Raw genomic sequence first — 27,102 nt, 5'->3', positions numbered from 1 at the left:
TCACTTACAGCCGGGAGATGATCATGTAAAATGTTACGTACACTTGACCTGGCGAAGCCTCCCACATGGATAGCAAGTAAACCAATATCTCGTTTAATTAATGGAAACCGTAGACCGAATAGAAGTTGATAGTAGCTCACAATAACTTCACCCGGTCTCACTGCATCCCTTAACGACGTTTCCCTCATCTGTGGTTTTCGAATCCCAATGTAATCCGGTATGTTGAATCTCGTTCGGTCGTGGAGCTATTAATTTCGTCACTGTACGATCCCATTATCAAATTATCTCCTGTCACCCATCGTTAAATTGGTGGCCCCTGCGTCGTCCTGCATTCACACGGCCAGTTAAGTACACAAGCTATAATGAATATGGACATGCCATGAATGTTAAGTACAGTAGTTGGAGCTTCTGACTCATCCTTAGTTGTCTTTAGTTTGGATGGAGAAGTCTCTACCAGGCTATTAGACCGAAGTCGTACTCTTAAAGTGACCCAGAGAAGTGAACCAAGTGACAGGCGCACTCTTGAAGTCGCACTCGTTTTATTAGTTTGGTCGAGATATGGCCTAGTGTGGTCGATAAATAACAAGAGTCCTGACCTCAAAGTATGGGCTATGAGGTCTTGACCCAACCCCTTAGTCTCCTTTGTTTGGTCGGATTTCATTTCAAGCCAAGCCCACTTTTGATTATCCCCTTCCAAAGCCCAATATATTATTTCTCCAAGCTCAATTACAAAAAGCCCAATGTTTAATTTCCAATATCCAAACACAATATCTAAAACACCCATTATTCAAAAGCCCAAAATCCACAAGCCCAAAACCCAAATTTCCAAAAGCCCAAAATCCACAAACTTTTTGTGGTGATCCTATACCACTACCACCGGCACCAGCAACCAGCGACCGGCATCCGGCACCGGTTCAGGCATTTTTATCACCGGTTCAGCAATTTTCCAACCGGTTCATGCATTTTTACCACCGGTTCAGGCATTTTCCAACCTTACCAGGCATTTTTCTTGCCAATTCTGGCTTTTCCCAGCTGGTTCAGGCGGTTTCCTACCGGATTCGGTGCTATACAGGCCGGTTCATACCTCTTTAAGTCTGGGCCCGACGAGTTTCCTCCATTTTAAGGCGGGATGATCCAAAAGTGTTTACCCTACATTATATTTCAAGTCCCGGGGAATGTGTGTACCTTACATTATATTTCAAGTCCAAAGTGTACTCGGACCATGGACCGGACGCAGGACCAGCGGAGGACTAGTCCAGTGGCTGTCCAATTAAACACTTTTGGATCATCCGGTCTTCTAATCCGTCAAAGTTCACAACAGGTCCAGGGCCCATCTGGGTGGCCCAAGTTTATGGATCCAATCCGTTCAGATGATTTTGATCCAATAACCCGATCCACGGAAGCGAGAAATCCTAGTGCAATCCGATAAGATCTTGCACAAGGATAGAATGAAATCTTAAGAAATGATCCTATTTTAGATAAGATTATACTATGATTCATCAAGGAATGCAATCTCTGAGAATCACTTTCTTGGGCGCCAAGGCATGAGATTGCTATATATATGAAGGCTTCTGCTGCCTCCAGAACTACGTTTTAAGAGACTTGATCCCAAATTTCTCACTGGGTACGTAGGCAACCAAAACGTTGGTGCAGTCTCTCTTCCTTAAAAACCCCAATCCCCATATCTTTCGAGCTTTCGGAAGCACAATCACATCGGGAGTGTCGGATTAACTTTTTGCCCTGACACCAAACAATATTTCTCTAGAGATTACCACAAACATCAAGTCAAATGTAATAAATCACATTACATACACTGAACTGGTGTTGCTATCCTCAGTTAGTAATTACGCCTAAGCAATCACCTATAAATAAGAGAACCATAACTATTTAGTTTGATTTTGATCATCATCTATCAAATCATGAGTAGGCAACTTCAATTCTATCATAGGGTGAAATATTGTTGTCATTATACGTGTCATATTGCCAACTATCTTGTGACTAGCTAAGGGATGAATTTGTAACATTTATAAATACACGTACTTAAAATTTTCGTACCCAAGTGTTTAAAAGATTACTCGGTGAATATAGATTAGACACCTTATTAACTATAAGATAATTCCATTTCATTGATGACTCGGGCCATTCACTTGTTAAACTCAGTTTCATGCAAGGGTTACAATTGGACGAGATTTTTACGAGGAATGAAGAATCAGTGGAAGTAAAAAGTTCTTACTGAACGTGATAACCCTAGTTGAAAAATACCTCGATACAAATTATATTAAAACGAATACTACAACATCTCGACACTTCATTCATTTCAAAATTTCGACATAACCTCTTTTATATTTTTAACGTTTTTAAGAATGTGAGACCTGAATAATGCATTTTCAACCAAATTCAATCATTTTCCAATCAATCCAACAAAGGCAAAGAAACAGTAAGAGTTTACAATACATTACGTAAAATAAGATAACATCACTCTCCCACAAGACGTTATTACATATACAAACAACACTAAATGCTACACATAGGGTGCAACATGTTCTAATCTTAATGTACATGGTACGAAGAACATATTATGTCAAATCACATACCAAAATCCATTCATGAAACATGATTCAAATAGATACATTTTATTTATTCTTCATTTAAATCATATACAAACGGATTCCCGCGTATTTAACTAATTAACATGTGAAGGTAAAAGATATGTATTAAGCGACTTCATCGTTTCTGTATCATCTTACTCAAGGTAGTCCTGGAATTCACAGATTAATAAAGAGAGGTTAGTGCAGTAAAAGATGTAGAAAAGCTTCAGGCTCCAAAACTTTAAAGGACATACTAAAATTACAGGAATATTTGCAAATGCCAATTTTAAATCCAAAAGTGTAGCAAATATATGAAAGCTTAAAATTCTTGATGAGCCCAAGGCATTCTTAAAACACTAATAAAATTCAAGTTCGATCATGCAAACACTAGAACATAAATAAAAGACAAAACCAGTTATTTCACTAGCAACAAACTCAACCATACTAACACGCAGTTATGATTTTAACCATTCACATGCCGCGGCTTAAACAGTGAGACTAGAAGAGGTCGAGAATGATAACAAAAAAATACTTGAGAACTAAATTCAAAACCCATGAATAGTGTATATTTTAGGTTGTACATGTATATAAAATGTGTCACCGCTTTAATGCTTAGCATTAGTCTTAATAGTCGGTACAAATTGTCCACCCCAAACTTCACCACAAGTATTTTCAAACCTCCCAATATTGAATTCTCGATCAACACAAACACACATCATAAGATACGTTTTAATCATAAAATACCTATGAAGGCATGAGATTTATACATTAGAATTAAAATAACTTTTATTTTCCAGTAAGCAACCTTGTCCAAAATTTACTTAGGTACATGGTGCTTAAATCAATCAACATATAAGTACTTAATGTGTCCCACATCTATCCAATAAACAAATACTAGTTATATCAAACGACACAAGAATAATGGAGGTTCACGTAAACCTTCAGCTTCTTAAATAAAGCATGACAATTTTCAGTTCCACAACGTCAATAAAGGCATCTAAAGCCTGCTATAGTTGTATCAATATAATCCTGCTATAATACAAGAAGCGCATAACAACTTTCAAGTTCCACAATGTCAATAAAGGCATCTAAAGCTTGCTATAGTTGTATCAATATAATCCTGCTACAATATAAGAAGCACGTCTGAAGCCGTAAAGCCTTTATACACGTAAGAAAAACATAACACCTAGCTCAAAACAAAAACAGTGAATTACCTGCCACATTTTAATATGCCAAATTTCCAGTGACAGCTCTACCTTCATCCTCAAACTTTGCAGTGTCAGAAGCACCATCCGGTAACTAAACTGTATGTAAAGCAAAGAATGATATGCTAAGAGAAAATCTCAAATAAAAACACAACACTTGAGTTCTAAGCATGGTTAGAGCAGAAATCTCAGGCTAACAAATCCAAAGTGATCAGACCCTCGTGCTTTTAACTACCAGACACTAAACTGATAAGTAGAGTATGCTAAAGTAAATTTGTGCCTAATTTAAACTCTTAAAACCGAAACCGTACATGGGGTACTCAGTCATATATCATAGTAACGGTGAGGCTCTCAAGTAATTGTTTGTAGGCAGAATTTAAGCACTCAATCCCCTGAGACTGCATTGAACTTATGAACACACGTGTACACAAGGGTGGGACAACCTTAACATGTCCAAACAAAAAAGAACTGTCTCTTGATTCGTTGATGATGAGTGCACCTAGGAAAAACCATATTTGTTGGTTTACATACAAGTGAATAACATATTTGACATGTAAGCAATGTGTATAATGGAACTTTATCCATCTTGATGGAGAACTGGGTCCAATTACAATGAAAAACTAACCTCGAGTGTAGGACTAGGTGCCATGACAACTGCATTAAGTGGTTGACAGATCCAAAATCAAAGACGTTTACAGATGCTATTGAACACTTAAACAAAATATTGGTATTATATACGGTGCCTGAAAATCAAGGAAACATACCTTGTTAGAAAGAAACCAATATATACAACTTTGTAATTGATAAAGATTGTGAAACAGTACTTACTACTTGCCTTCTAGTTGTATAGTACTCGACAACTTGTACCCCATCAACCCTATTGACCAAAACTCCCAAGCATCCAACGGTTTTAGAATGGAGAAAATTATCAAAAACTGTAAACGCGGTGAAGATACAAAGATATAGAAAGAAAGAAACATAAATTATTATTATCTTATCATCCACCTCAATAAGTGATTAACAAGTCCACCAAAGACTATACAACAACTTCATGATGTATACCACCATACAATGCAATGATAGCCAAGGTATTAAATGAGCCTTTGAAGTTTCTCTTGTACTCAATTGGTTCTTGAACTGCAAAAGCTTCCAAAAACTTTGTGGCTGATAACACTGAATGTCAAGGTGGTGGCACCTGCAAAATCAGAATACCAAATTAAAGAGAGAGAAGAGGAAAACAACTTGACATGTTAAGGGATAAGGGAGAATGCTTTTAACATATATTCAAATTAGGACTTTGGTCAAAAAATAAATAAATGTACCTTCAAACCAGATAATACCAAATAGTTAAGGGAATAGCTATCCACAGAACTCAAGACTTCCAAAGAATATGTGTCAGCATTATGCAAGATGCTACTTCCGAAAAGAAAAACTTGTGGTGCTTATCAAATCCATAAAGTATACCTTCCAAGATTTAATTGTTTTATCATTAGTAGAGAAAAGAAACAAGGAAACAAGGAACTGTTAGCTGTCTGGCACCATCTTATCTTGTTGATTTTCTCCTCTATTTCCAAGCTCTAGAGGTAGTCAAACTGAATTACAGAAAAGAAAAACATTATTAAATGGGGGATCACAGCATTAAAATCCAACAAGCACAATAGTGTGTACTCATACAGATTCTTATGACTGTAATTGAGAAGATAATACCTCGGGCTAATGGCTTTGAAACTCTGTTTTATAGCGGAACTCAGGGTGCATGCCTACTGATTGGGTAGACCATCCTAACATACTAATGTAAAAGCCAGTAGCTAGGATAATTTCACATGGCAGATAAAAAATATTCACAAGAGCATAAACCATCACAACATGGACTGCACCTAGCAAAGGGCTATGAAGTGTTCTTATGCAAAAAACAAAGATGATTCCCTATCCTCACCTGCTAAAAACAAAAATTATTTTAGGAATAAAGTCAAGATAGACCTTTAATGCTTACTATTCAGGATATGCTAATATGATTCTCAAAACATATTAAATGTGTAACCGCACTATATGCATGGGACCTAGTCTATTCTTGTCATGAGTGCATACAAGCTCAAAAGCAATCTAAAGGCCACTAGAATGAAAGCACCACTAAAACCAGACGCAAAAAAGCTTATGCATTCAAACCAGAAATGCGCTGGTTTCAAACTAGAGTAGCTGAATACCATCAATTGTACAAAAGTTCCGCCTTCAGCAGTTGCAAAGTATCAGAGGATGACTTTGGCGTGGTATCATCATAGAAGTCCCTTTCATCGGATACTTCAATATAAATAAATAAAAATAAGTCAGGCAGTAGAAAACAAATAGGTAAAAGGGAGTCGGGCAGAGAGAGATTACCTATGCTATGCCAAGCTTAGGCATACTACAAACACGCAGGCTTGAATGGATTGCTTTCGCAGTTGCATTTTTTTCTGTTTTGTACATATATGGTTTGAGTGAGTTTGACTGAGAACAAACATTTTCTCAGAAACTCATTTCACCTAACGTGTAATCGTTTGTAGTGAATATGCTACTATTAACTCCTTAGTTGTTGTCAAAGCTAAAAACCATTTTAGCTAACCTCATGTACAGACAAAAGAGTTATCTCTAGGATTTTAACTTGGGTACATAAAAACATTCAAGGACCAAATGATTAAAAAATATACAAAAGAACAGAAAACATACTCACCACTTCACCAATCATCATATCCTCCATGAGACCAGCATAGCCCTTTCAGATCCACCGTGCTTATATAAAGTCATTACACATCTATATTGCTGGGCCTTGCTTAATTCCTACAAAATTATGATGAAAAGAATGAATTCTTTGAAAGGTAACATAGTTGAGAGAGAGATATTACCTGTATTATCCCGAACTCAAGCATACGAAGACCAATTATTCACTTTACAAACATCAACGCCCATGTTTCAATTCTTCAAACTCCAAAACAAGCAATCATAGCCTGTCAATCATAGTTGTTTGTTTGGGAATAAGTTTCAAAAATACATCAGGGTGGATCATGCCCTCATTAAAAGCTCAAGGGGGTACACATTTTTAACAACAATCATTTACACATAAAGAAGAAAGAAATCCAACATTCCTTGAGTACCTTCTTATAATTAGAATTTCACAGCCTTCAATATTTCAATCAATTCAAAGCATAATCGTATAAAACTAATTAAGAGCATAAGAAAGAACTAGGTTCAAATCATATAGTAGGACGGTTCACAATAAAATAGCAAACTTAGTTCAGGATGAGCAACATGTACTAAACTAAGTTTTAACCAATAGTTCACACTAGTGAATCAATTGGTTATGAATGAGGTGAAACAAGCTTAAGGTACAAGAATCAGCAACAAGGCAAGTTCCACAAACAAACAAAAATTCTTTGAGGCTAAGGTTTACTATTTAGAAATATTTCAAGTGATAACATGCTTCCCTAATTAAGCAAATTGGATAGTCAACTACATGAGGTCAACAAATAAAATAATGTAATAAAAAAAAAAAAAAAAAAAAAAAAACTAGAGAATGCACCTGACATGATATCTTACATGATGATCCTAAGTTTATGTGGATGGTGTGATTCCATTTGACTCTTACCAACAACACATGAATGACAAAGGTATAAACCTGTGTTGCATGGGTACGGGTACGAGTGTCCGATTTGGACACGGGTACGACGATTTGGACACGGCAAGCTATAAATAGTCAGACACGGGGACACGCCTAATATTTTTAATTTTATATTTTTTTAAAATTATTTGATATTGCCCATTAGTCTTTTAAAACAATTATTACTTGAATATAAGGCCCATTAACCATTTAAAATAGTTATTACTTGAATATAAAGTCTATTAGCCATTTAAAACAGTTATTACTTGAATATAAGGCCCATTAGCCCATTAGCCCTTTAGAAACCAAGGTGTAAAAATTTAGATCTTGAATATAATACCCATTCCAGAAAGGCCCAAGTCCACTGCTCATTTAAAACTGTCCATTTTGTAATTGTCTTCCTTAACGTTAGGTCTTCTTCTCAAACTAGCACAGCCGCCATGGTAGAAAGTAGAAACCCTAGATCTCTCTCTCTCCTCTTTCACAACAACCACGCCTCTCCTCATTTCTCATTTCTTCATAAGGTGAATCTCTCTCTCTCTCTCAGAAAACAACCACGCCTCTCAACAAATCTGTATCGTGTCGGTGTCTGTGTCGACACAACACTACACGGGACACGCCACCAATATCGGCGTACCCATGCAACACAGGTGTAAACCAAAAGACCCCTCTATACCATTCATTTTTTTTATTATTCAATCACCATTAAAAGTGAACATTTCTCAAATTGAAGTTGACATAAAAGACATTATATAAAATAAACTTCATACAAAACTCCAATAGCAAATTCCATACGATCTTTCAGTATGTCATACAAAGCAAAGCAAAACAAAGCAAGCAATTATCTTGGACACAATTAAATCAGCAAAACTCATCACTGAACCCAACATGATAAATAGATCTCTCATCTATTTCCAGCATCACCTCGCCAACAAATGATCAATCAAACGCAGGCCCCATTCTTTGAAGGCATATTTCACATCAAGTATATTATGCCTCTTCTAGACACCAACACCATTAATAAAGGATAGAAAATTATTTTCCATAACATAGCAACACTCAACACAGGAAATTACTCCACTTTTTAAGCCTTAAATTGGTCAAAGTGCATCCATAAGGGTTGAACCCTTAAACTAAAAGTAATTGTTATACCATTCCCTTCTTCAAATTTGCAAGAACACCCTGAGTTCGGCAAGCAAGTATCTAATCAAGCTAAAGCTTTTGATAAACTAACCCAAAAGCCAAACCTCTAGATTCTTTTGAGAATAAAAAATCTTATGGATCTATTCAAAGCTTTGCGATTTCCATCGATATAGATTTGAATAGACTATATTCTATCAAGCATTCAAGCCTAATTCAATCAAATCTCACAATCTCCAGCAGGGAACCATGAAACTTGTACTGAACAAAAAAAAACAAAAGGAGGGAGAGAAGATGACTTACCGAAATCAAAACCCTAGCAGCAGCATCGGCAGCGACAACGAAATCAAAACCCTATTTTTATTTTTAGCATATGTGATATTTCTTTTTTTAGATTAGATTAGATTGGCGCTGAGAACTAAAAAACTCCCGCTTAACTTTTTATTGTTTTTTTTTTTTTTTTTTTTCTTTTTTTTCCTAGCATGATTTTTAGCTTTGTCACACATTACTAAGTGTCACTAAATATCCAATAAACATTACAGAATAATTCAAGAATTTGAATAGATACTTACTAACGGTTAAAAACATTGATAACGGATAATAAGTGTGAAAAATTACCTAACGAATCAATATATGTTACAAATAAGAAATCCCAAAGGTTGCAAAATCACCCAAATGGTGCAGTGCAAATGGACTAAGAATATACCAGCTGAGAAAAAGGCAGGGAGATGTAAAATTGAGATGTATATACTTGATTTGATTATGATCACCACCGAAGTAGCATTTGATAATGCCCAAGACCTCTTTCTTAATATCAAACAGCGTGAGTTTGGAGCAAACGAACTAAGGGGCCAATAATATATGCAAACAATTACGATCGTAGAATAACAACATATATTAACGTAAGAATGGATTAAATTAAATAATAAAGGAATATTTTTAAGATAAGTTTTATATTCTATGCAGTTAAAAAGCAGGCACACCCAAAAAGTCGAGAGCTTTTGCCGGCCTTGTTCACATCACATTTCATTTCTTTCACAACCAAATGAAGGTATAAAAGCAACAGCTGTGTTTCTTCACTTTAAAATTTTAGGTAACATTTCTAATTAGGTTTTAACCTAAACTTAGCCTAATTCAAGGATTTTATGTGCTAATTATACGACCAAAATCCCTACAAAGAAAATATAAACTCTTATAAAATTTTACAGTCTTGAAGTGGCAGCAACGTTTTCAACTCAAATTACATCTTATTTCAAATGATTTCGGTTGTGGAAGCACACCCACCAAGTCCTTGAACCAACATACAATATCAAGATAAAAAAAAATCCCAATTCACAGTAGCAGACAAAATAGAGTAATAATAGAATAGTGAAAGGAGAGTATCTTCCGTACCTGTATCTGATCCTTATTTCCCGCAGTAATATTTGAAATGGTCCAGCAAGCTTCTTTCTTGATACTTTTCTTGTGATTATTTGTTAACAGGCTCAACAGGCAAGGAAGCACTTGAAAGTTGATTATAGCCTATAAATAGTATAAGAAAATCATCAAAGACAAAACAAAGTAAAGATTCAAAGAAGTTAAAAATAGGGTCTTTTTGTAGTACGTCACACTATATTAGTGCGATTTTGAGTTTAGTCACACGAAGTTCAAAATTTTGATTTTAGTCACACTCCGTCACTAAGTCTGTCTCAAGTTGTTAGTCAATGTATTTGACTAGGTTTAACCGTACGTTGACCACTGAGATTTGTTTTCGACCACTAAGATTGTCCTCGATTATGGTGGTGAGTGATGATGGATTGGTTCATTTCTAAAAAAATTAAGGAAAATAATAATATATATATATACATTTTGTCTAGAGTGCCACTCTAAATCTGCCACTCTTATCTCACTCTTCTTCTCAGCCGTCCGATCTCGCCTCAAGATCTGATGATCTAATTCACCCAAAATTTCCGATATTTCAACATTTCGTGTTATTGAAAAATTCAAAAAACACGAAATTTTTAATCATTCTTGAAATTGGAGGAACCTATCTCTCTCTCTCTCTCAGCTTCTTCTTCTCCAAACCGTATTTGGCTTCTGGATTAAGGTATTTTTCCACTTTTAATTCGTTTGTTTTGTTGTTTAATTAGCTTGGATTCGTTCGAAATAAACCTACAATATGTTGTTTATATTGTAACGTCTCTTGGATTTGTTGTTTAATTAGCTTGGTTCTGTTTTTGTAATGGCGTGCTATTTGTGAGGTGCTCGTTCTTTACATAATTCCTGTGTGCTATTTTGATGTGATATATCTTGATAGTTTTGATTTGCCTTGATATGTATGATAAAGATAAGAATGGCTTGATTTCTGTTAATGAATTACATATGGTGTATAAGAGTTTGGGACAAAATTGTAGTGTTGGTGATTGTAAGAAGATGATTAAGAATGTTGATAGAGATGGGGATGGGTGTGTTAATTTTGACGAGTTTAAGACCATGATGGGCAGTGGGAAGTTTGGTGAAGTAGCATATTCGGTGAACTATGTCAGAGTTTTAAATTCTGTCAGAGTTCAGTGAACTAGCATATTCGGTGAACTCTGTCAGAGTTTTAAATTCTATCAGAGTTCGGTAAAGTAGCATATTCGGTGAACTCTGCCAGAGTTTTAAATTCTGTCAGAGTTCGGTGAAGTAGCATATTCGGTGAACTCTGTCAGAGTTTTAAATTCTGTCAGAGTTCGGTGAAGTAGCATATTCGGTGAACTCTGTCAGAGTTTTAAATTCTGTCAGAGTTCGGTGAAATAGCATATTCAGTGAACTCTGTCAGAGTTCGGTGAAGTAGCATATTCGGTGAACTCTGTCAGAGTTTTGAATTCTATCAGAGTTCGGTGAATTAGCATATTCGGTGAACTCTGTCAGAGTTCGGTGAACTCTATCAGAGTTTTGATGTTTAAGTTATTTACACTGTTTATGTACATTGGGATTTTTTACTGTTTAAGTTATTTATATTTTTAATTTTTTCGATTTATTGAAATGGAGACAGAGACATCAATCAATATCAAAGAAGACGTAGTTGGGTCTTCGTCTACTAAAGCCCCTGTTCAAGGCATGCAAACATTAGCTGCTCCTTATATAGGAATGACTTTTACAAGTGTTGATGAGGCAAAGACTTATTACAAAGAGTATGGTCAACAAGAGGGATTTGAGACTTCGTGTTGGACGACTTCAAGCAACAAAATCAGGTGGATTTGGTTAGTGGTTGTTTCTTGGTTTGCTCACGTGAAGGGGTTAACAAAGAGATGAAGTCCGATCAAGAAATACATCAACTATCGGTGTGGTTGCCAAGCTAGAATTTCAGTATTAAGAAAAGAATGCATGAAGAGATATATGAGGTCGGCGTTGCTCATAATGACCATAGTCGCGATGCGGTGACCCCATCGGAGAGAATTTGCATGAAAACTAACAAACATATATGCTGGCGGTGAAGTGTTTGACCGAGATATTTAGTGATAACAGTTTATCTGTTGGGAAAGTGGCATCTGTTTTCCATGGAGAGGAAGTTGGGTTTACACAGAAAGATTGTTGGAACCATTATTATGGTTTGACCAGAAAGATGCCTAAAGAAGGTGATGCAACTACCGTGCTGCAATATTTTATGTAGAAGAGTGCCGAGGATCCCCGGTTCTACTACGCTATTGATTTAGATAAAAATGGGACTGCGGTGAACTTTTTCTGGGTTCATGGGAGGTCTCGATGCCAGTATGACTATTTCGGGGATGTTGTGTCTTTTGATACCACATATCGTACCAATGCATATTCCATGCCTTTTGCCCTTTTTGGAGTCAACCATCATTATCGGTCGATTCGATTTTGGTGCGCATTGTTGCTTGATGAGACGAAGATACATTCATATGGCTATTTAAGGCCTGGCTTGCAACCATGGGTGGTCGTGCGCCAACTGCAATCATCACTGACCAGGATAGAGCGATGACTGCAGCCATTGCCAAAGTGTTTCCTAGTACTCGTCATCGTTACTGTCTTTGGCATATTATGTAGAAATTCCAAGAGAAGATGTCATTTACCAAATTTGAGACATTGGTAACTGAGTTGATGAACACTATTTCTTTTTCGTATAGGATTGTTGATTTTGAGAGAAGATGGTGTACAATCATTGAGAAGTATAAGTTGTTAGAAAATCCTGGGTTGACAGAGATATATTCAATGTGGGAGAAATGGGTTCCTTGTTATCTCAGTGGCACCTTTTTTGCTAGTATGCACACGACTGGTCGAAGTGAATCGATGAATGCTCATTATGACCAGTTTGTCAATTCGACGACTACGCTTATGCAGTTCGTACATGGTAATGAGAAGTCTTTGGCTTTGCTTGCTAGGAAAGAAAGAGATTCTGATTACCGCACTGAGCATAGTTCACGGATTGTGCCTAACGATGCTTTTCTCCTTATGCATGCCGCGAAGGTTTATACGATCTCAATATTCAATAAATTTAAAAAGCAACTATAAAAGGCAAAGATGGAGTACAAAATTGATGGGGAACAGATTGACAGGTATGGAACCGGAAGCTACATGGTGAAATAGAGAGACCCGCTAAAGAATTCTGTTTGGAGAGTGAGTTTCGATAGAGGAACCTTAGAAGGAGACTGCGAATGCAAGTACTTTCAGTTTATGGGTTTGCTTTGTGGTCATATCTTAAAGGTTTTTATGCGCTATGAGATTGAAGAGATTCCAAACCATTTTAGATTGACGCGGTGGATGCAAAAGGCTAACACTTATAGAGCGGAGTTTGATACTGGATTTGTGGTTGGGAATGTCTCAAATGAACCTTTGAGAGTGGCTCATTCTATCAAGGTTGCTTCTCAAGTGGCTTACGATGCGTCGCATACTTTTGAGGGTTATTCATATTTTATTGAAAAGATTGGTGAAATGGCTATTGGAATTTCAAAGTTTAATGAGACTTCCCCTGAAGGAGACGAAGTTCGAGAGCCTTCGATATCTTCGGTTAATACATCACGAGTTTTTTTATTTGAATGTTTAATTTGATATAAATTTAGTGTTTAATTCAGTGTTTAATTTGATATAAATATTTATTTTAATTAGGTCCTTATTTCAGCTATTGATTTTGAATCCCAACATTTCTCAAACAAAAGGGAGGGGAAGAAGAAAGCGGATAGATGGAAATCCCCAAAGAGATAGCCCTAAACAATTCGGGGAAGAAAGTGTCACGGATGTGGACAGATTGCTAACCATGACTCGAGAAATTGTCCGAGAAAAAAATAACGTAATCTGTCGATTGTAAGTATAGCTTTATTCAAAACTCTTTGATTCATTTGTTCACTAGTTCTAATGATATTTTATCTGCGTGTCGAATATTTGATTCTATATTGGTCCCAGATGTTGTGTCATGAACTTCATTGATGTCTGGACTTGTTAAGAGTGGTTTAGATATGCCAGCCTTGTTAGAGTTTTATCAAGTGTTGTTAAGTAGAACTGTGTCGAGGGTTGTGTTCTATTGCATCATTATGTCCATTGGATAGTATCTAACGTTGCCTTTTAGGCTCTAGATAGGAAACAACATAATGATAGACCGGTGCTTTTTTTGATAACTTCTTTCTCCCTTTTTATTTTCAAAGTTCAATATTGCTGGTTTAGGTTACTTTTGGGGAGTTTAATTAGACTGAGTTCTAATCTCATTGATGTTGTAGAAAAGAGAAGTATGGCTCAAGGAGAAATGGAGAATCTGGAGGCAAAGCTTTGCTTTAGGTAAAAATACTGCCTACTCATCTGTTCGTTTCCAGCCCCTCGACTTTGCATCAGTCGATCTTCAATCTTTTCATCATTATATGTGGTTATGTTTCTGACTGCTACAGTTCCACAAGATGCCACAGTATCACTGCCACCTTGACTATGCACCATTCGAAGAAAGTGCGTCAAAATTGAGTTATTAGCTATAACGGGAGAAATTGTCGCGGAAAGAGCGAGAGAAGAAGCAGAAGTGTTGAAAGAAGGTGGAGAAGTTGAAGAGAGCTGAAACTTGGAGTGAAAGGCTTGAACAAACCAAAGCTAGGTGCGGCGGAGGCTATACTTGTTGCTAATTCATTCGATGTGCTTAAATGTTGTAATGAGAACAATAATATTTGGGATTGCATAAAGCATTTTGATGTGCTTATTATAAATGTTCTTGTTGTTACACAAACGCGCCACTTGCAATTTTGTTAAAGTAAGTTGATATGATGCATTGATGCAGATACTATACCACCAGTAAAATGCCAACGTTTGTCAACAACAAATTTACTTGTCATTCTTTTGATGTTCACCTAAGATCCTAGGGTTTTTTGGTGCAAGATCTAGTAAAACGGCATGCCAAAGAATGGCCTTTGGTTATGTTTCTGCTATTAGCAGGCATTGAATTTAATAGGACGTCTGCTGTCAGTGGAGTAAATAGTTATACTACTTACTAGGGCTGCGCGTCTGTGCTTTGCTTAGATCTCAGTTTATATCCATTCAATGGCTCTTCTTGTGCTCTCCGATAACTTGTGCATTTTAATTTGTCACAGCGAAGTATCTTTATTAATAATCTAATGCAAAACACAAAAATCCCAATGTTATCAACAAAAATCCCAATGTTATTTGCCAAAACACAAAAGATCTGTTTTTTTGCCTCTTGAACGGTGTGGTCACACCGTTTGGACTTAGTCCCAAACGGTGTGACCACACCGTTCAAGACTAAGTCCAAATGGTGTGGTCACACCGTTCAAGAGGCAAAAAAAACAGACAACACCATTTTTAACCAAGTTCAAATCCCAAACGACATGGTCACACTGTTCAAGAGGCAAAAAAACAAACATGTCATTTTTTTTTATCCAAGTTCAAATCCAAACGATATGGCCACACCGTTTGGACTTAGTCCCAAACGGCATGGCCACACCGTTTGGACTAGGTCTGAAACGGTGTGGCCATGTCGTTTGGGATTTGAACTGGGATAAAAATGGTGTTGTCTATTTTTTTGCCTCTTGAACGGTGTGGCCATGTCGTTTGGGATTTGAACTTGGTTAAAAATGGTGTTGTCTATTTTTTTGCCTCTTGAACGGTGTGACCACACCATTTGGACTTAGTCCCAAACTGTGTGGCCACACCGTTCAAGAGGCAAAAAAATAGATCTTTTGTGTTTTGGCAAAAACATTGCGTACTGCATTAGATTTTTGTGTTTTGGCAAATAACATTGGGATTTTTGTGTTCTGCATTAGATTATTAATAAAGATACTTCGCTGTGACAAATTAAAATGCACAAGTTGTCGGAGAGCACAAGAAGAGCCATTGAATGGATATAAACCTGAGATCTAAGCAAAACGCAGGCCGCGACTACGGTAAGTAGTATAACTGTTTTACTCTAATCGACAGCCAGACGCCCTATTAAATTCAATGCCTGCTAATAGCAGAAACATAACCAAAGGCCATTCTTTGGCATGCCGTTTTACTAGATTTTGCACAAAAAAACCCTAGGATCTTAGGTGAACATCAAAAGAATGACAAGTCCAAAGCAAGATCACTATCATTTCATATTTCAACAATGTGACACCATGTGAAATACATTGTCTGAATTACGGAACATAAAGCTTAGTTGCTACATATCAACAACTTACACTTACAAAAGAGTCCTAACATAACATTTTTTTTACTACAAAGAGATTTCCAATCTAACTTTATGACTTTAGTTGTATATCTAACTCTTTGTTCTTTATCTCCTTCCTGCAAAACAAAAAAATTGAATAAACAGATCAGTCAAGCAAAGTTAAATCAAACTGCTTTATTAAGGTCTGACAGAAAAACTAACCTCTCCACTTGCTTCCTCATGTTCACCATCTTCCTCCACCACCATTTGCCTAATTACCCCCCAATAAAAACACATGAATCAGTATAAATACTACCACATATGTCAAATCCAACACCAAATCTAGAAACCTCATTGATTGGAAAACTCTTGAACTTAAGTCATGATCAACTCTCAAAAGAACAAAGAAAGACAAATGCCAATAAACACTCCCCATCATCATCTCAAACAAGAAGTATACAACTCAGTAGCACTCCCCACATCATCTCAACTAACACAAACTGAAAAAAGTAAAGCAAAACCCATCATCTCAAATGCCAATAAACACTCCCCAAGATCATCTCAACTAACACAAACTGAAAAGTAAAGCAAAACCCACCAAAAACAAACACAAATTCCAACTAAAATGATCTCCTAACTCTTTTTTTTAGCTCCAAGACACACATTACACTTACAACTCTCGGTCGCGCTAAAGAATCGAGTTAAGAAAGAAAGAATCTTGGAATCAATACCCTCATTTCGGTCTTGATAATAACTCAGAAGATTGCACAATGCATGAGCATTTTTATTTACCAGACAAAAAACAAAACCACCCTCACTTCCCACTTCCCCACTTAAAACTCTAAAAAAATGATACAAGAACTGATAAACACTATTGAGAACTGATAAACACTATTGAGAACTGATAAACACTATTGAGAACTGATAAACACTATTGAGAACTGATAAACCATTGAGAACTGACAAACAAACCATTTCCATTTCCAACACTCATCCCAACACAAGATAAAAGGAGGTAAACTAACCAAACTAACCACTAAACCCTAAACTAACCAAACTCAACATACCTAAATCCTATGCTCCTTCACGATATCGTCCGCCAATGAACTTGCACAGGGTCAAATTGTATGCCTCCATGAACTCGTTCTATGCATCGTACGGAATCGTGATCCCACCCAATTGCGGGCCTTGATTGAGCAAGCGAGAAATTTCATCGACGACGGGTCTTTGTCAAAATTAAAACGAAAAACTACATTAGTATATACATTTACATTTATAAAATACCAAAACAAAACAAAACAAAATTAACGTTGTAAGATATTAACTCACCGGATTATGATATGGAAGACTCGTAGGGAGTAGTGACTAAGATGATCAGGGTTTATCATTCGAATATGACTATTGTTTTCGTACCAACTCATGTATCTACTAACACACTCCCATGGATAAGACGGAATGGGTCCCCGTTGTTCAAGTTGAATCAAGTAATTTCGCCATTTACTCCAAAGAGAAGACTTAATATTAAATTTCACATCATACCCGCGTCCGAAGTAATTGGCGTCGAGGTCTTTGGTCTTGGGGGATCTGAGGGTACAAACTGCATATGACCCAACTGACGCACAACCCTCGAAACATTGTACTGCTCGACATTATCAAGAAAGCATATAAATCCCTCGAAAAATGCTATTTCATCCACCGGCCGTGTAGCTCGGACTTCAACATAGGGATACCATTCAACCTGTCAAATAGCATATGATCGAGGAAATTAATCATTAACCACATACTAATAATATCAATTAATAAATAAAACTATTTACATACAAAAATGCTTACATCGGTACAAGTCATATTATCAATGGTGGCTCGGGTATGCTTCAATGCAGCTGTTGTGCTAGCATAAAAAGACTGAGTAACTGAGTACCTATGAGCACGAGACATGCTCAACTGATAGTCCTCATTTGGGTATGGCCTGAACACCGGGAAGTACTCATAAATCCATGCCTACATTAATATAGACACCCAGTTAATATTGTAATAGATAGATAAAATTGACATTGAAAAGAAAAACAAAAAAACTAATACCTGTAGGAGAGTGAAATAGCCTGAAACACCCTTCACCTTGGCACTTGTGGCAGTCCCAAGACCCCTGTACAAGTAAGCCAATAAAGCTACACCCCACGCGTAGTCTCTGATCTCGGCAAATTTCGAAAGCAGTCTCAGATAACAAACGGAACTGCGTAGTTCAGGGCGATGTCGGTGAAGGCGGTACATCCAAAGAAAAATAACAGATAAGCTCTCACAGCAAACTGCACCTCTTTTTGGGTTAACGCCTTCTTCACAACAACCCCATTTTCATCACGTAAATCTTCATCTATTACCTTCCTAGCAAACTGCTTCATCAAGAAATCCATCATAACTTTGGAAGTGAACTTATTGGATTTCATCTCCGCATCTATCTTATCCATGGGTATGCCAAGATCTTTGTGGAGGACTCTTTTTGTCTGTTCCAAGGTCAAATTAGTGTCCCCAGTCACTGCTTTGCCTCTGATCGGAACTCCTAAGAGTTGGAAAACATCGTCCAACGTGATTGTCATCTCGCCCCACGGCATATGAAACGTGTTGGTCTCGGATGCCACCTCTCCACAAACGAGACCAACACGGGATCGATGCATGTATACACCTAAGATCGAGCACATAAGCCGGTCCTTTGAAGCTCCACGTGAAAAGTATAGCGGTCACGAACACTCTCCGATGATATCCCATTGTACCAACTTGTTTAGGTGCCCATGGCACTTCAACACCCCTCGCTCCGCCTAAAACAACAAAAACTTAGTATTAATGTATGCACAAGTTTCGTAATACAAAATTTAAATACTAATAGACACTATATGATAATATTACCTGCCCCTCCCAAACATCGTGAGCCACGTTACCTTTGCATAGTCATACAACATATGTGACACACAAGGGCCACCTCCATAAACACCTCTCTTGAACTCCAAGTCATTGTTAGACTTTCTCACAATATTCACTAGAGGTACAGGTACATAGACTTCCTCGTCATCCTCCTCCTCCGCGTCCTCTTCCTCCTCGTCAGTCTCCTCTTCTGCATCATCAACACCCTCTTCTTCACTATCAGCATGACTTAGAACTACACTCTTCCCACGATCCATATTTACGTCATCGTCATCTACATCTAAATCTAAATCTAAATCTAAATCTACATCTACATCTACATCTACATCTACATCTACATCACTCAGAATTGTCCCCTTTCTTCTCTTTTGATTTCCTAACTCTACACCACTTACAACATTACTGGGATCATCCGCTTTCTGATCCCCTCTACGAACTGATGCCGAAGTGGTTGTTCTCCTTCCTCTCCTTTTCTCAGGCTCCTCATCGTGACCCGAACTATTACTCCCCCCACCTAACAACTTCTTAGCACCCGTGAAAACACTTTTTGCTGCATTCTTCACATTCACATTCTTTGTTTGAGGCATTGCTACAAAATAAATAGGAGTTAAAAATAAGATTCAACTAATTCAAATTGTTGCAATACCAACGTGAAAAAACAAAGAGCGAAATAAGGCGGTGTGCATGCCAATCTATATCTAAGGTGTGCATGCTATCTAGGCAAACTATACTCCCAAACGGTGTGGCCACACCGGTCAAGGGGCAAAAAAACAGACACGTCATTTTTTTTATCCAAGTTCAAATCCAAACGATATGGCCACACCGTTTGGACTTAGTCCCAAACGGTGTGGCCACCGAACTCTGACAGAGTTCACCGAATATGCTAGTTCACCGAACTCTGACAGAGTTCAAAACTCTGACATAGTTCACCGAATATGCTATTTCAAAACTCTGACAGAGTTCACCGAATATGCTAGTCAAAACTCTGACAGAGTTCACCGAATATGCTACTTCACCGAACTCTGATAGAGTTCACCGAATATGCTAGTTCAAAACTCTGCAGAGTTCACCGAACTCTGACAGAATTCAAAACTCTGACAGAGTTCACCGAATATGCTAGTTCAAAACTCTTGACAGAGTTCACCGAACTCTGACAGAATTCACCGAATATGCTAGTTCAAAACTCTGACAGAGTTCACCGAATATGCTAGTTCACCGAACTCTGGCAGAGTTCAAAACTCTGACCGGGTTCAAAACTATTTTTTTTTTTCGTCTCTAGAATGTAGAACACTAGAACCCACATGATTTGTTGTGTAAGGAAAGCTAATATACTCAGTCATATATGATTGCAACTTGAATTAGTATTTTCAATAATATACCACTAAGTAGGAGAATCTTCTATTAATCTTAATAAATTGGTTCATCATCGATTCAAAAAAAGAAAAACAAGAAAGATTTTTTATTTGTATGGCATTAAAATGGTAGGAGATTGTGGTAGAATCCTGAGGTTCCCAAGATCTAATCTCCACAAGGCCACACAACTAGTATATGATCAGATCGACTATCATAGTTTCTGGTCAGCTGAGTGAATGTCATGCTTATTCATTGAGACACTAAGAAGGTTTTATATGAAGCTTGATCATTACTTTCGGGAAAAATTGCAAGTGAAACCTTGTTGTAGCAACATCTTCATTGGAATCCATAAAGAAACAAATAAAAAAACAACAACAACATAGATAATTAACAAAAACAAGTAGTACTTTGAAAGTAACTAAATTTTATTACTTTCTTTAGGTAAACCCATTGAAACTACAATTAGGAATCAGTGGTACCATAACCTAAACTAAAAATCAGTATGTAGAGCTTATTAGAACTTCCCACTGCCCATCATGGTCTTAAACTCGTCAAAATTAACACACCCATCCCCATCTCTATCAACATTCTTAATCATCTTCTTAAACAACATATTGTAGGTTTATTTCAAACAAATCCAAGCTAATTAAATAACAAATCAAACGAATTAAAAGTGGAAAAATACCTTAATCCAGAAGCCAAATACGGTTTGGAGAAGAAGAAGCCGAGAGAGAGAGAGACAGTTCTCCAATTTCGCGATGATTAAAAATTTCGTGTTTTTTGAATTTTTCAATAACACGAAATGTTGAAATATCGGAAATTTTGGGTGAATTAGATCATCAGATCTTTAGGCGAGATCGGACGGCTGAGAAGAAGAGTGAGATAAGAGTGGCAGATTTAGAGTGGCACTCTAGACAAACCGATATATATATATATATATATATATATATATATATATATATATATATATATATATATATATATATATATATATAAGCACCCAAAAGTGTATTATGAAACCCCATTGAGACATATAAATTTGGTTAATTATGTGTTTAATAATCATGAAATAAATATGTTTTCATACTTTTGCAGGTATTTGTAGTAAACATGGAAATATTGGTTAAACCTGCAATAAAGCACGAGGAACGACGTATATATGAATTCTCCCAAATCCGCACAGAAGCATCAAACTTCCAAAGCTCCTACCTCTCGAACTAGGACTCGAATCGCGACAAGAGAGCTACTCGGACAATCGTATGCGATGAACTCTGCGATAGGCGGGAAGTTGTAAACCGCCCAAAATACCGGACCGCCATCGATCGCATTATGGGCCCACTATGCAGGGCCACAAGATTGGATGAGTCATCAATCATGGAGCATGTCAAGACAAAAATAACAAATTATTGGTGCAAAGTTGACACCTTGCATGTAATAAATTTGATTAGGTGTTAATAGTGAAAAAAAGACAAGGTGTCACTTTGTTTTAATGTGGTGGATAAAAATGAATTAATGTGGTTTGATGATTCACGTGGGAGGAAATGAGATTTCTCTCAAATGGAGAAGAAATTAGACAAGGGTGGGGGACACTCCATTTACTCCTTTGACTTATTTTCCTCACATGGCATTATTTTAGTTTAGTTAAAAAAAAAAATCATAAGTTAGTTTTTAGTTTTTGTAAGAAGCTTGTAATAGTTTTAATGGAGGAAACACTTGTTTTCTTCTAGAAAATAAATATATCAGTGAGTTTGATTGTTTATCTTCTTCCTTTCTCTATCTCTCTTTTGTTTTTTTAGTTTATAAATCCTTGAATTGTCCCAAGGATCATGAGCTAACTTCCCTTTTGGGGAGTTAATCCAACTCATGTGAGGGTAAATCAATTTTTGTTGGTTTGGTAAGTTGTTAGGAAGAACAACTAGCTCTACACCCTATCCCAAAATGATAGTTGGTGTAGTGTCTAGTTAGGAATCAAAGCAATGAGCTTAGAGATAAGTCATTGCTTAGTTCCACTTGCTAGCATGTGTGAGCTCTTAAGTGAGCCATACATGCTAGGGATCAAATCTTTTCTTCCATTAGGGACTTGTCTATGAGTCTAGGAAGGATCAAATAACCTTTTTCAAATCAACAACTAATGATAGTTTCACATGAGGAGGATTAACTCTCCACCTTTTCTTTCAAATCTCTATTTTGGTATTAAGTGCATGTTTTCAAACTTTAATGTCTTTCTTAATGTTTGTGTAGGAAGGAAAACCTAGCATTAATATTATAACCTTACTCCTTAGTTCCCTTTATTGTAACATCCAATTTGTAGTTGTTCTAAACTTTAGGTTAGTTCGAATCCTTATTCCAACTCTACGAAACGAAGATCGTGAGTAAAGAACTTTGAGTGCTTTTGCATCAATTTAGAGAGTTCAAACCTCTAAGTAGTAGTAAACAAGCATATATCATATATATATATATGTGGTTTGGCTATAGTGACACTCTTAGGGTGACACTCTAATCTCACACCCCTCCTGGTCTCTCTGATCTCATCTTGAGATGATCAACTTTGGTTACAACCATCTTACAATTGGCCTATCTACAACTCTAGTTAAATGTTGTTTGGGGTGGTCTAGTATAAGCTCCGTTTTCATCTCCGGTTGACAGAACGAAGAGCGGACTAAGAGCCAGAACTTCCTGCCCGATCTGATTCCGAGGCATAGAGAAAAGGGTGGGATTTTCTTCCTATCTGTGGACTATAAAGAAGAAGCTTGACCAGAAGCTCCAGAGTCACCCAACTATAGCTGTAGGAAAGTAAAAAACCTCACTAAAGAAAAAGTCACGTTTGAGGCATGTCATAGGGAATCACTCGATGAAGACCTGTAGATGCGGAAATAGTGACCTTGAGAGGACACAAAAGAAAGCCTACTTTCTCGAAAACCCACCAAATCCAATTCCCAAATCCCGATGAAAGGGGAACTAAAGTAACTACCATTGAAGGGCTTCCTCTTTTCTCATTCAAATCAAGAAAATCCTTCGGTTCATTACTTCCTTTTAGCTATCAAGTCAAGGGACTATGGAATAGACAAGACAGACTTTTTGCTCTTTTAGGGGGGGTGCTTTAGTTGACCTAAGTCATAGTGATGAAGGGCTCTTACTCCGTCAACGGTGACCGCTTGTAAGCCTTCTGCGGGTGAAGGTACTTTGGGAAACCTTAAAACTAGGCCTTTAGTGGCTTAGACTAAAAAAGGGGGTCCCCCTAAAGAGGATTAAGAGTGACAACAATAACAAAGAAATGAAAGAAAATACCTAGCTTCTTAGACATCCACCTTGAAAGAAGAAAAGAGAACCAACGAAGAGAGGGCGTATGAAAACTACCAAGACTGACGATTCGCGGAAAGCATGGGAGAAAGATGCACAAACGATAAAGGTCAACCCCCTTAAAAAATGAAAACGTGCTCTACTGTAGCGGCCCCCACACTCCCCAGTAACAGGGCTATGAGCAAGGTTTTGTAGGCATATGGGTAAGCATAACGGGCATATCTCATAGTTGGAGCAATCATTCGAAGAAAAAAGATTCTTTCATCCAAATTGTGGAGATATATATTCATCGGGCCCCCTATCCGCTGCCTTTCACTCCCTTTGTCTTGTTATTATTAATTAGTAATTGGCTGATTAAGATCAACTGCCTCCACCATTGGTTGTTCTTAATCTCAATCCCGTAGGAATGCTCTTGGTTTTGATAAAACCAGATCAGGATCAATTGCTGCTATCACTCCCTATGCTTCTTCGTCCCATACCCCAACTCCCTTAACTAATAGATGCATTTTGGGGGGACTGCTCGCTTCCACTCGGTGAATAGAATAAGCCCTCATTCTGGTTTTGGATAAACGACTAGATTTTGATCTTCTATTCTATTTCCATATGCTTCTGGAAGTGGATATGCTAAGCGTTGGAACTTTCACTGGTATGGGAACCATTGACCACTAAAGACCCTATCCCGGATAAAGCGAAGTAGCAAGCGGAAGCAGATTATGACCAGTACAGCAAAAAGTAAGGAAAGAAAACCAACCTCTAAATTGAATCTTATTCTTCTTCAAAGGAAGTCTCAGAGTGATTGATGTGAGAAAGTAGTACCAATTGTGGGAACATCGACTTATGCCTCCACAAATGATGAAGAAAGCAAACATCTCCGCCACCATATCCATATTCAATCCCCCGCCCTCTGTTTACCTCTTTGCGGGGGGTGAAAGCTGAACCATCACTAGCGGCAGAGTTATAACCAACAACTCCAAATCTTATAATTCTTGATCGGTAAGGAAGGAGCTTACCTTGGATGACTTATTCCTCGCCTAAGGGTCATCAACCTAAAACTCTTGACTAAAAAGGATGTTAATTGTCGCGATTGGAACTACCTACCATGAACTTTTTATACCCCTTGGTCTTCTTGGACTTGGTTTATGTCCGATTCCACCCGAACCGCTAATGCTAACAATTTGGAGGAGCCATTCGCGGCGAGAAGCAAGGGATGTAAAATGGAAAGGTAGGGGGGAAGTAAGCTAACAGAGCTCAAAGAAGCAAAGAAGGTATTTTGGAGTAGAACCAATATTCAGTGTTCTCGGGGAGGCTAAGCCTGGCTCAAGTACAAAAAAGAAGATTCTCAATCTAATAAGCCTCGGACATTGGGGGTTGGGATGACAAAACAGAGAACAAGCATCCAAACTTAGTGCTAGTGTAAAAGCCATTTTCGCGTTAGCTATTAGTTTGATTTTTTTGTCTCATTACCACTTTGATTCTTTCTCTGCGGTGCGGCAATTGTATCGGCCAGGCGGATGGAGCCACTCCATAGGTATCACCTTCTTCGAGCAATGCGCCCCTCTTATTAACGGATAACGAACGGATATTATAAGAAAATAAGCGTTAAGTAAACTTCTCGTTGTCCAACCGATTCACACCTTCCTTCGGGAAGAGAATCGTAATCATTACGAGCCATGGATCCGACTTGCTTGATTAAGTCATTCCGGCTCATCTGCCGATCCTAGTTTTGCACGATTAAGGGTTGCCTTCCATTGGTGAACCCTTCCCCATCCCTTCTTCATCCACAACACCCATATCCGCACCAGCCGGACTTAAGTCGAATGCCTTTAAGAAAGCAAGCTCTACACGATAAAGTCTCACGGTCGGGAGGGTCTTTGGACCAATCTATTGCCCAGCGAAGAGAAAGGTGAGTAAGCACGCGGCGCTATGGGGGTTGCTTGCAGGAACGGAGGGGGTCATGAAGATCAATCTCATTCCACGGTTAGCTTAGAGAGTGGGCAATCGTAGGCTGCAGAGAAGAAGGATATAAATAACGGGGAAAGGTAAAAGCCATTTATATATGAGGGTTTCCTAAGATGAAAGCACCGATCATCGATCTTGCACTCTTTTTTTTTCTCATTCGAGAGAAAGGGTTGGATGATCCGTAGCCAATTCGTTGTACCGCGGCAATGTTGCCAAACCGAAAACAGGAGTTAAGAAAGGAAAAGCCGAGACGACGACAAAGCGGGAAGGTAGAAGACTACATCTAGCGGTGCAACCGAGGAGCAAAACTCTCCCTCTCTGCCACGACAGCGGAACCCGATGTGAAAGTACTAGTCTTGCCCCGCCCTAGCCTATGCCATAGCGTGCACGGAAATGTACCCTGTCGGGTAGTATACTTGATAGGAGACCCCCGCGAGTGAAGACGATCTTTAAATGCGGGGTCGGTCGCGCACTTAACTTCGGTGTTTTTTATTAGATATAAGCGGGACGAGAAGAGGAACGGAACCTAACCGCGATTCGAAAGAACAACCGGACTACCTACTAAACAAACCGAGTAAAGACTACTACCGAAGGAAGTGGGCTTTTGAGTCGATAAGGAGTTAGCTAAAAGGCCAATGCTTACTTAGCCAACAAGTTCAAATACCAAGGAAAAGGCACGGGCGTGGCAAAAGAAGGCGTATAGGAAATCGGGAAGGTGGTTTCAAAGGTAGTTAAAACCACCGACTTTTAGGCCCTGTTTTCAGCGGGGAAGACTGAAGGGAATACACTTGACGGAAAGCTAATAGGTCTCGGAACCTACGACTACTGTTTTCACTTTCCTATTTGAAGCGATCACGATCTCTTCTCATGAATTCCCCTTTGAGACCTTAAGCGAGGAAGGAAAGAGGAGTGGTGAGGGATGGAATAGAGTCTTGCAATCGGTTTAGAAGATAGCTTTGAATGACCGAGGCTAGCTTAGCTGGCTAGCGGAGATGCTCTTGCCTTTCCTAAACCGGCTGTGTTTGAACAAGGATATTTTGAACCGAAAGATAGGACATAGAATAGAAGATCACCAAGATCTTTCATGGCGAAGGCGCGTACCCACTGAATGAATGAAAGAAAGGAGACGAGGAGGAGGAGACCGAGCTATATATGTGATGGGTGGGCAACCAATGGTTTCGGCGGTTCACGTGAGGTGAGGCGATGGAATCTTTTATCATGTATGTTTGCCTATCTAACATGACTAACGTTGGTTTTCTTTCTCAAATAGGGGCCCTTTGGATGCGTTTGGGGACGGGGAGGAGATTGACCTCTAGGGGTTCACATGACATGATTTGGAGCGGGTGACTCCACTCCCAAGCCGAGATTAAAGACTAAAAGCGAAGAGACACTTCCGATTAGGAGAGGAAG

At 38.1% G+C, this 27,102-nt stretch overlaps 1 long non-coding RNA gene across 1 annotated transcript; it reads right to left on the bottom strand.

Annotated features, from left to right (window-relative positions):
• Positions 1-2,576: 2,576 nt before the first annotated feature.
• On the bottom strand, positions 2,577-6,890 carry LOC147503609 (uncharacterized). Its single transcript, XR_015220218.1, has 11 exons — positions 6,673-6,890; positions 6,501-6,607; positions 6,170-6,243; positions 5,998-6,091; positions 5,501-5,729; positions 5,116-5,385; positions 4,799-4,988; positions 4,622-4,670; positions 4,419-4,536; positions 3,803-3,892; positions 2,577-2,758 (listed from the first exon to the last, which is right to left on the bottom strand). It is a non-coding gene; the product is annotated as an uncharacterized LOC147503609 (long non-coding RNA).
• Positions 6,891-27,102: the final 20,212 nt, after the last annotated feature.

Source organism: Coptis chinensis, chromosome 4, assembly GCF_015680905.1.
Source record: "Coptis chinensis isolate HL-2020 chromosome 4, ASM1568090v1, whole genome shotgun sequence".
Taxonomy (NCBI): domain Eukaryota; kingdom Viridiplantae; phylum Streptophyta; class Magnoliopsida; order Ranunculales; family Ranunculaceae; genus Coptis; species Coptis chinensis.
This window is presented reverse-complemented; position numbering and strand designations above follow the sequence as displayed.